Here is an 11,624-nt window from a genome sequence, read left to right as displayed (position 1 = left end):
AGAAGCTGGATGCATTGCTTGAAAGCAGAAAGTAGGGGTCTGGAGTAGGACCAGAGGAGGGCTGGAGTGCTCCTGCAGCTAAGGATTTGGCACGCGGGCCTTGTGTTTGACACTTGTGCTATAGGTAGTGTAAATATCTCCTAAGCATGCACCGTTTAGGGATACGGGCTGCCAGTGAAATCACTGGTGCATGCGCTCTGAAGAAACGGCTGCCCGTGTCATGCGCGAGAGTGACATCTTCGTTGCTCCGGCCACTCACAGCGCCAGAGCCCGCGAACCCGGAAGAAACACCGGGGAAGATGTCAGCCATCTCAGTGGTGTGCGTGAGCCGCTGGAGGGCTTTATTCTAAGGTAAGTATTTCTTAATTAGTTAGTGTGCGATGCATACTAGCTCATTATGCCTTTGTCTTACAGGGTTTTTTTGTTTTACAAGAGTTTACTTCCTCTTTAAAGCATCATATAAGCATACCCCTAGACTGGTTAATGAGCCTGAAAAAGTGATTGGAAGCGTGTGCTTGGCTGCGAGGAAACTACTAGGAAAAGGATCCAGGCATCTACTTAGCGATTCCCAGGGGGCTGGAAGGGTAGTATTTAGATGGAACTGTTACTTCACCTTGCATGGTTCATTAAGCAATCTTTTCAATAAAAAATGCATTTTTTGTGACACCATCTGTTTAATATAACACTATGCCGCATACCTCCCAACCCGCCCGGATTCTGCGGGAACTTTCCGCACAGACTGCATCCTCCCGCAGTCCCGCGCAGGGGTTAATTTTCCCGCACAGGAAGAAGAACAGCACAGGAAGAAGAACAAGGTCAGAGAGGAGACATGCTTACCGGAGCGGTGTGTGGTTTGCGGCAGCTGAAGGGAAGAGGAGAACCCGACTGGCTGTGTGCACAGGTAGGAGACAACTACTGCACCAATCAGCGCCACCCCCCCCCGCGGCAAGCACCCACCCCGCTCAACAACTTCGAGATCTGCGGCAACCCCCCCTGCTCAACAACTTCGATCATGGCAATCACCCCCCCGCTCAAAAACTTTGATAGCGTCAAGGTAGGTAGGAGACAACTACTGCACCAATCAGCGCCACCCTTTCAACAACTTAGATCGCGGCAATCACCCCTCCCGCTCAAAAACTTTGATAGCGTCAAGGTAGGTAGGAGACAACTACTGCACCAATCAGCGCCACCCTTTCAACAACTTTGATCGCGGCAATCACCCCTCCCGCTCAAAAACTTTGACCGTGGCAATCCCCCCCGCTCAACAACTTCGAGATCCGCGGGAAACCCCCCCCCCCCCCCCGCTCAACAACTTAGAGATCCATTCAACAAGAATGTCCCGCAGTGGATTTTAGAAATGTTGGGAGGTATGATCTATGAACATCACAAATTTTCCTAAAGAGACTTTATATCCAGTATTTACAATTCACACATTTTTCAATCCAATGTTGGCACTTTATCTCAGACACACTGTGAACTTTTGTCCTAGTTTGGTACATAACTCCAGTCTAACCATAGCAATGCAGTATTAAGCTTTTATTAGAACAATTAGATTAATCACACCATGCCAAACATTGGAATCTAGGGTAATACTTGCTATGCAAATATGGGTCATAACTAGAAACACAACAACTTTTGTGCGAATTTTCAGTTCGTTATTCAGAGATTATCAATGTGATATCATGTTTTATATAGATCAGTGACAATTTGCTAATTGTGTATCCACCAGTTGCAGACGCCATTGCTTTAGTGTCTGGTGCTGAATCCCTTGTACTGAAGTTGAGAGATATCCTTTTCATCAGAAAATACAGTTCGATCAATCCGGGAACTGGGACTGCCCACTTTGCTCAGCCAGGACTTCCTGAAAGAGAAAAGTATATAGAGGTAATGTAAGCATGTTAGTGGCCTTATGACTATCATTACTATTAACAGATAATAATTGTTAGGAGGAATGGCCAATAAAAAAAAGAGTTGCTAAGGCCAGAGGTCAGTATGTAGAGAGATCAGGGGTCAGGAGGTAGGTGCAATCTGTATTCCCCACTGTAGGTAGCGATCGACCAAAGGGGCATTGCAGAAGGAGAAGGAAGTTGTGAGGGGCTCGGTTTTTTTATGACTTCCTGCAGTTACGGGGAGACAACTGCCTGGTTGCTGGTGCCCCACATGACCTGAGTGGCCATATTGGGCCAGGCAGAGTCTATTTAGGGTTCTGGCTCCCGGAGTGGTTGAGAGTGGTTAGTGTAGGGACAGGTTCCCTGTCTGGCAGGGACTGATCACACGACCAGGAGAATGTGATCTTATGTCTATGAGAATCTATCACATTTTGTTTTAGTTATTTAAAAAAAAAGTGTTATAACCTCGGTCAGATTATAGCTGTTATAGCTCTCTGCGCCCCCATTGGGAAGATTTCTCATCATTTTCTGTTACCTTTACTAATGCCCTCTGGAACAGGGAGTTAAAGCGGGAGTTCACCCTAAAAAAAAAATTTAACATTAGATTGATGCTCATTTTGTCAAGGGGAATCGTGTAGTTTTTTTTAAAAACGAAGCTGTACTTACCGTTGTAGAGAGCGATCTTCTCCGCCGCTTCTGGGTATGGGTCTTCGGGACTGGGCGTTCCTATTTTGATTGACAGTCTTCCGACAGGCTTCCGACGGTCGCATCCATCGCGTCACGAGTAGCCGAAAGAAGCCGAACGTCGGTGTGGCTCTATACGGCGCCTGCGCACCGACGTTCGGCTACTTTCGGAAAATCGTGACCCGATAGATGCGACCGTTGGAAGCCTGTCGAAAGACTTCAATCAAATAGGAATGCCCAGTCCCGCAGCCCATACCTGGAAGCGGCGGAGAAGATCGCTCTCTAAAACGGTAAGTACGGCTTCGATTTTAAAAATACTACCCGATTCCCCTTCACAAAATGAGCATAAATCTAATGTCAAAAATTTTCATTTCTGGGTGAACCTCCACTTTAAAGCCCTAGCAGGGATATGCAATTAGCGGACCTCCAGCTGTTGCAAAACTACAAGTCCCATCATGCCTCTGGGTGTCATGCTTGTGGCTGTGAGAGTCTTGCTATGCCTCATGGGAATTGTAGATTTGCAACAGCTGGAGGTCCACTAATTGCCTATCCCGGGCCCTAATGCCCCATACACGCAAGCGGAATTTCCGCCAGCAAAAGTTTGAGAGCAGGTTCTCAATTTTTCAGACGGAAAAAAATTCCTATTGGAAAATCCGTTCGTCTGTATGCAATTCCGACTGGAAAAAAAACATGCGTGCTCGGAAACAATTGAACTTCTATTTCTCGCCTCGTCACCGCGTTCTTAATGCTTGAAAGTTCAGAGAATTTTTGTGTGACCGTGTGTATGCAAGCTAAGCTTGAGTGGAATTCTGTCGGAAAAACCATCCAACTTTTTTCCAACGGAAATTCTGCTCGCGTGTACAGGGCATAATGCAACCCATGTGTGTTACAATGAGCTGCGATGAAAACGCACCATAGTGTGTTATGGCAAAACGCACCATAGTGTGTTATGGCAAAACTTTTGCAACATGTCCAATTTGTGGAACGTTTTGGTGATTCAGAAACCAAGAGCCTTAAAGTATTACTAAACCCAGTCATTCACTATATCTGGTCTGCCACAGTACACAGAACATGGGAACGCAATTATTTTAGTAAATATAAACTGCTAAATACACTTTCTCATCAGCAGTTAGACTAGACTAGCAGTTAGTTGACTTCTATCCGTGTCTGGTTAAAGCTTGTAGGAGGAGTTTTCATTTCCCCCCGATCCTCTGTCTGGACAGTGCTAAATGGCCCTGTGCTGATCACATGCACCCTCCCAAGAAAAAAAATCTCTCTAGCAGTACAGACCAAACTGAGCATGTGCAGAGTGTCCCCACGGCTCTGTATTATCAGGAGAAGGATTGGGGACTGTGGAAGAAGGGGAGGATCAGAGAAGACAGAATCAGACCCCATTTTTTTCACACAATGTAGAGGATTAACCCTTTAGGTTCCACAGTGAGTATAATGAGCATGCTTTACTGAATATACAGACTGATAGGTAGATTCAGTAAGAGTTAGGCCAGCTTATCAGTAGAAAAGCCGACCTATCTCAGAATCGACTCCGACTTATGTTTAAGCGTATGCTCAAACAGAGATACGCTTAAACATATCTAAGATAAGACAGCTTGCGCCGTCCTATCTTAGGTTGCAATTTTTCGGATGGCCGCTAGGTGGCGCTTCCATTGCGGTCGGCGTAGAATAAGTAAATGAGTTGATACGCCGATTCACGAATGTACGCCCGGCCGCTGCAGTAGTTTTACGCCGTTTCCGTAAGGCATTAGCAGGCCTAAAGTTATTCCATCTATTAGGTGGAATAACGATGTTAAAGTATGGCCGCCGTTCCCGCCGCGAGATTCAAATTTTTTACGTCGTTTGCGTAAGTCGTCCGCGAACCGGGATTTACGTCATTTACGTCCACGTCGAAATCAATAGGCCTGTGCGGCGTACTTAGCCGCAATGCACACTGGGAAATGTAGGCGGCCGGCGCATGCGCAGTAACAAAAAAACGTAAGGTCAAGCCTGATTAGCATTAAACACGCCCCCCTTCCACACATTTGAATTCGGCACCCTTACACCCGCCCGCTTTAGGCTACGCCGCCGTATATTAGCAGGCAAGTACATTGAGAATCATGTACTTGCCTAGCTAACTTACGGCGGCGTAGCCTAAACAGGCTAAGCTACGCCGCCGCAAGTTTGCACCCATGTTCCTGAATCTACCTATGAGTTTACTGTTGTGGGTTTAGTAACACTTTAATGCATAGATTCTATCTCTCGGCTAAAGCTGATTTCTCCACTCGTGTACTTGAATCTTGTCCTATCACTTTGTGAATACAGCACACAATCGGGAGGGGGGGTAGCCAACGTGTCTTTGGCTGGACCAGTAACTGATATATTGGATATATAATACTAAAGTCTTGGGTCACTTGATTAATGCTGGCTTTGTAATACAGAGAAGTAGCCCTTTATCACAAAGTGACCTGTAGAAAGGGTGCGCATAGACCTGGTCTCTCTAATTTGAAAAGGTTGTGCCTCTATTAGTGCCAGTTTACTGTCTCTTGTTACCCATTATATGAGCGAGACAATTGTTCTCCATCGTTTCTCAAGGCTTTTCTTTGCACCTTCCCAACTACTTTATTAGGTTGCATTGCTAAAAAAAACAGCTTTCACCGGGCCTTTGTCCCATTCAAAGCAGTAGGCTTTGAAGGTAATGATTTATATATATTTTTACCTCTCTGATTATGGAATATGGATATATGAGTTTGTGTGCAGGGCTTTTGCTTGCTATTTTGGAGAAAATACCATTTGTGCCAAAAGAGAGAGACATTATTTATTCCCTTATAGTATCTAATCACTAGTCCCACATGTCCCCCCCCCCCCCACCAGATGTCTTCTGCGTCCTCTACAGTCATACGTAGCAAAGGAAACCTATCACTAGGGAATTGTGATAGTTATTACTGTATTGTTGACCATTTGTTTTTAACATGCTAGTTGCCTGGCTGCCTTTCTGATCCATTGGCTTCAATGCCTCCAGAGTCACTGACCTAAATCTTGTATAGAGATACAGTGCTTTAAAAAAGTATTTATACCTCTTCAAATATTTCACATTTTGTTATGTTACAACCAAAAACGTAAATTTATTTTATTGGGATTTTATGTGATAGACCAGGCATCACTAAATGACGGACCCATTAGCAGTCCGTTCCGGATCGCAACCTCTGCAAATAGTTGCTTGAGTATCCTCTCCCCCACATAAATGCGCACCGCCACACCAGTTCCTTGACCTCACACTCAAGCCTCGTACACACGGCCGGGATTCTCGTCAGGAAAAAAAACGTTGTTTTTCCTGATTCGATGTCAGCAGACAGCGAACTTCAGCCCGCAGTCTGCGGAATTGGATCACAGGAGAGCAGAATGAACTTCACTCCTGTGATTAACAGAAAGACAGCCAATTGAGCTTTGGCTGTACTTCTCCTTTAAATATAACACTGGTTGGGATTTTGGAATGGAGTAACATAATACATGCTACTGCACTGTAAGTCTGAATAGAGAAAGGCACATACTTTTTCAGTGTAGTGTATAATACACCAGTACCAGTCTGAATGACAAAGGTCGCCCGTTGTTGGGTTTCAGTGCTGGAACTGTAAATGCAGACTGGTAACAGGTGCACAGAACAATGATGAATGGGTCCTCTGCTACTTACATTTGAGAGAATCTCACAGACAAAGACCCTATTTATTCTTGTGAAGAAATTAACATCAATTTTGTCAATAGTACAAAGGCATAGCAATTACATTACACAAGTTCTCACATGCCAGTAAAGAGACTCGCTTAGAAAACAAGCTGGGGATTTTATAGTATCATTGTTTCATGTTACGAAAGGGCAATACATTGATCTTCGAAAAATAGTTTATAGATACATGAGACAGACTAAAACTGGCAAGAGACACCAGACATGAAATGGAAAATCCCTCAAGGGTTTTATTCTTTTTAGCAGCGAAATTTATGTTTGAAAAGAGAAGTAATACATTTTTATAAAAAATTATATTTATTTATTTGTGTCATGGTATAAAAAAGTATTTCCATAAATACACAGGAGTCATAAAAAGCAATTCTGGCCTTAACATAAGCGACACGACTCATCAAAGATAGAGAAAATACACATAACTCATGTTATATAAACTCTTTGTGCTTTTATAGGGTTTCACATGATATCCCTACGCGTTTCGACCTTTTAATTATTGGTCTTCTTCAGGGGGATTTTTTTAATGCGGAAAAGGAAAGAGGAAAGATTCATAGATTATTTTATTTGTAAGTACATCATCATTCTTTATAGTCAATATATTGTATTACAACAGAGCAGTATATATCTACCACTTTTTGATGAGAAAACTGTGTTCTATGGCCAAAGGAATTGCTGTTTCTCTAAAAGCAAACCAAGCCTTGATGATCCCAAGATGTCCACATGCAGTTCTCCTGCCCTCCACGGACGAACCCCCACCTCCACACCACTTGCAAGAAGTCACCCTTCTATTGGACTGGGGACTGGATGGGGGGAAAGAGAGACCAGACATGACTAAGGGGTCTTTAGTGAAGTTCATCACCCCATGTAAAGGCAACCAAATTGTCTTGTGATGGTTTGAGGGTTTTCGCTCAATGGTAGTGTTTCTCAGTACGTTCAGTCCACTCCAGAAATGCTGTTTGATGCCCACTTTTATTAGTAAAACAAAAAAGACGTTTATACAGAAAGTCAGTTTCACACTCAGGGGTTTCTACCATTAACACAAACTAGTGGGTCTCTAAGCACCGCTGCTCAGGCCTGTTGCCTTGGTCCTCCAGGCCATCAAACACAGAACCTCAGTGCTCCTGTACACACATGCTGTACCTCAGCACTTTTCCAGCTCAGTCTGCTTCTACACTGTGTGTAGTGTTACCCCTGTAAGGGCCACTGTGTTTTTGGGTCTCCCCTTTCATGCCCATCCAGGCAACATGAATTGTCCAGTGCTCACAGGATTCAAGAATCAGACCAGGGTGTTTGGTTTTGTTTAGGTTTGTTAGAGGATAAACTTAGACTTCCAGGATGGCTTCAGCTAAGCCTAGCTGAGGCTGGAAAGGGATGAGTCTTCAGCTTCTCCTGACCCATCTCTCTCTGGTTTTCCTGCTTTGTCCTCTGTCCAGGGGCAGAGCCCCCCAGCACAGGAGTCCCCTCAAGGCAACTGGAAGCATTACAGCAGTAACATCATCCAAAACTGTTGCGTTTCGGCCTTAGGCCTTCATCAAAGCATCAAGATGAAGGCCTCGTACACACGATAGGTTAACCAGAGGACAACGGTCTGAAGGACCGTTGTCATAGGTTACCGACTGATGGTCCGTCACTCCTACATACCATAGGTTAAATAGGTTACACACCATAGGTTAAATAACCGATCGTGTCAGAACGCGGTGACGTAAAACACGACGTGCTGAAAAAAACGAAGTTCAATGCTTCCAAGCATGCGTCAACTTGATTCTGAGAATGCGTGGATTTTTAACCGATGGTCGTGCCTACTAACAATTGTTTTTGACCTATTGGTTAGGAATCCATAGGTTAATTTTAAAGCAAGTTGGCTTTTTTTTAACCTATGGTTAAATAACCTATGGGGCCCACACACGATTGGTTTTGACCGATGAAAACGGTCCTTCAGACCGTTGTCCTCTGGTTAACCTATCGTGTGTACGAGGCCTAAGGCCGAAACACGTCAGCATTTTTGGATGATGTTACTGCTGTAATGCTTCAAAAAATATTTTCTATAGAGAAGTTGTCGAGTTGCCGGCCTGTACTTTCTATGAATTACATGTGAGCTAAATTAGCCAGAGCACCGACTACTCCACACACCAACTATACTATATAGCGCTAGAGCTTGGATGAGTTCCCTCTTCTTCCTGTGTATGTTTGAGTTTCGTTCGGGTACACCTGTTTCCTCAAGAATTCCGAAAACTTGCCGTCACCTTAATTGACTGCTGAAAAATATTGGCCAAGGTTTGTATATGGAAGAGACTTTAGGCTGCTTCCTGCCTGGGAACTAAATATATCAATCTATAGAACAAATAATAGGAGCTTAAGGACAGTTGTAAGCTCAACATGGCGATGTTACATTCAAAATACGCCTGTGCTCCAGGTCAGGGCACAGGTACCGGGGGCTCATCGGAGAAACACATTTTTCCATCATCTTCACAAGGTTGTGTGAAAGCCAGCAGATCTACGGCGGTCACACGGGGACATGGTATAAATAACGAAGGGGCACGGCCCCAAGACAGATTACGCTACTCAATGCCCGTGGATTTCCAGGATTAATATTTAACAAAGTGAATTAATTAAATTACAAAAATAGCCATGGATTAAATCTGTGGGTTCTATTTGTATCATAAGAAAACTTGCATGGAGGTTCGGCGTGGAATGTTATGTTACTCGGCGCTCTGTCATCACATCGCCGACTCATGAAAGCTCGGCTTCCTTTTGTTTCTATTTGGTCCTGTGAACATGTTATGCTTTTCCTCTCGGTAGACTTCCGGTCTCATTGTTACTGAATAATTCCATTAGCACCAGCAGAGGTAACTGGAGCATGCACTGTTCAGCAGAGACGGGGGGATTGTAAACTACAACACAGCTACTGGGATAACATTCATTCACTTACTGAACGCACACAGCGACAACACAATAAATCAGTGTGTTGTGTCAATATTTAAGCTCCTTTCTACAATATACTGTTGGTATAGAGTAGTTATTTTCAATCAGGGTGCCTTGAGGCTTCATCAGGGGTGCCTTTTCAAAATGCCTACACATTGATCAAAAATTGTATACAAGCCAGCAGGGGCATTAAAGTTATTGTAAACCCCCCTTTTTTTAAATAACAAACATAGTTACATAGTAAGTAAGGTTGAAAAAAAGACACAAATCCATCAAGTCCAACCTATGTGTGTGATTATATGTCAGTATTACATTGTATATCCCTGTATGTTGTGTCGTTCAGGTGCTTATCTAATAGTTTCTTGAAACCATCGATGCCCCCGTTGAGACCACCGCCTGTGGAAGGGAATTCCACATCCTTGCCGCTCTTACAGTAAAGAACCCTCTACGCAGAGTTAAACCTCTTTTCTTCTCATTTTAATCAGTGGCCACGAGTCTTGTTAAACTCCCTTCTGTGAAAAAGTTTTATCCTTATTGTGGGGTCACCAGTATGGTATTGTAAATCATATCCCCTCTCAAGTGTCTTTTCTCCAGAGAGAATAAGTTCAGTGCTCGCAACCTTTTCTCATAACTAATATCCTCTAGACCATTTATTAGCTTTGTTGCCCTTCTTTGTACTCGCTCAATTTCCAGTACATCCTTTCTGAGGACTGGTGCCCAAAACTGGACAGCATACTCCAGGTGTGGCCGGACCAGAGTCCTGTAGAGCGGAAGAATATTGGGCCATATTCTCAAACAAGTTACGCCGGTGTATCTACTGATACACCGGCGTAAATCGAATTTCCCGCCGGCGTATCATTGTTTTGTATTCACAAAACAAGATACGCCGGATTTAGGCTAGGATCCGACTAGTGTAAGTCACTTACACTGTCGGATCCTAAATGTAATTCGCCACCGGCCGCTAGATGGCGTTTACGTTCAGGTCTCATTTGTTTATGCAAATGAGCCTGATACGCCGATTCCCGAACGAAATCGCGTCGCGTAACCGTCGTTTGCGTAAGCATAAGGTTACCCCTGCTATATGAGGGGTAACCTTACGCCAGTCCCATGTATGCCATGTTAAGTATGGCGTCGGGTCCGCGTCGTCTTTTCCCGTCGGGTACGTCGTTTTACTAAGTCGTTCTTGAATACGACTTTACGTCAATGACGCACACGTCGCCGTCATTGACGTTTTCCGTCGAGAACTGGAGCATGCGCACTGGTCTATTTTAAGCCCGACGCATGCGCAGTTCGAACGGCACGGGGGCGCGCTTAATTTAAATACAAGCCGCCCCCTTGGAATTACGCGGGGATACGCCGGGCCATTTACACTACGCCGCCCCAAACTACGGAGCAAGTGTTTGGTGAATACAGCACTTGCTCCTGTAAGTTGGGGCGGCGTAGTGTAAATGGCTTACGCGACGCCGCCGCAGGATCTACGAGAATATGGCCCTATCATTTTATCTCTGGAGTTAATACCCTTTTTAATGCATGCCAATATTCAGTTTGCTTTGTTAGCAGCAGCTTGGCTTTGCATGCCATTGCTGAGCCTATCATCTACTAGGACCCCCAGGTAATTTTCCATCCTAGATTCCCCCAGAGGTTCTCTTCCCAGTGTATAAATTGCATTCGTATTTTTTCCTCCCAAATGCAATATTTAACACATCATACTTACCTCCACTTGTTTTGCACAGGGTGGCCCCAATCATCGTCTTCTAGGGTCCCCCGACGGCGCTCACTGCTACTCCTCACATCGTTAAACCCCCTGGGGGTTACCTTGTGGGCGGGCTCCCGAGTCAAGCATTTGCATCCATAGACACAGAATGACAGACTCGGCCCCTCCCCCTGATGCCCGCGTCATTGGATTTGATTGACAGCATTGGGAGCCAATGGCTGCACTGCTATCAATCTATCCAATCAAGAGCCGACACAAGTATAATATGTGCGTTTTAGCATAACACCCAATTAATGGGAGACAATAGGAGAGACGGAAAAAGGGCCATCCCCAAAAAACGTACTAATTTTCAGCATGTGAGGATGTGCAAACTGGAACGCACGGGTCGATAAAGTTGTCTGCAACCGGGAACTGAGGTAGGGCCAGTGGGAAAACCGAGAGCATAAACATGTATCCCAGATGAATGTATGTTCAACTGGCAGGTGACTGGGGCTCCAATCTAAATTAGATAATTAATGACATTAGTAAAACCCAAATGGGCAAGTAGTGAATGGGGTATGGTAAAAGCCCTTAACCCAAGTAGTGAATGAATGAATGACTTGTATAGCGCAACTCATGCGAACTGAATCGCCTCTGGGCGCTTTTTCCAGCCAGGGTCTGCTTGGCTGATGCGGTCATTTTACCCCGTAGG

The 11,624-nt window shown here is 44.6% G+C and overlaps 1 long non-coding RNA gene across 1 annotated transcript in view; it reads right to left on the bottom strand.

Moving 5' to 3' along the window:
- Positions 1 to 1,521: 1,521 nt before the first annotated feature.
- LOC120938010 overlaps positions 1,522 to 11,624 on the bottom strand; it is a 113,652-nt gene continuing 103,549 nt past the window's right edge. The window contains exon 2 of the long non-coding RNA XR_005748773.1: positions 1,522 to 1,861. This is a non-coding gene — a long non-coding RNA (uncharacterized LOC120938010). The remainder of the gene's footprint in view (positions 1,862 to 11,624) is intronic.

Source organism: Rana temporaria, chromosome 4 (assembly GCF_905171775.1).
Source record: "Rana temporaria chromosome 4, aRanTem1.1, whole genome shotgun sequence".
Lineage (NCBI taxonomy): Eukaryota > Metazoa > Chordata > Amphibia > Anura > Ranidae > Rana > Rana temporaria.
The sequence above is the reverse complement of the archived record's forward strand: the minus strand, read 5'-3'. Positions and strand labels throughout refer to the sequence as shown.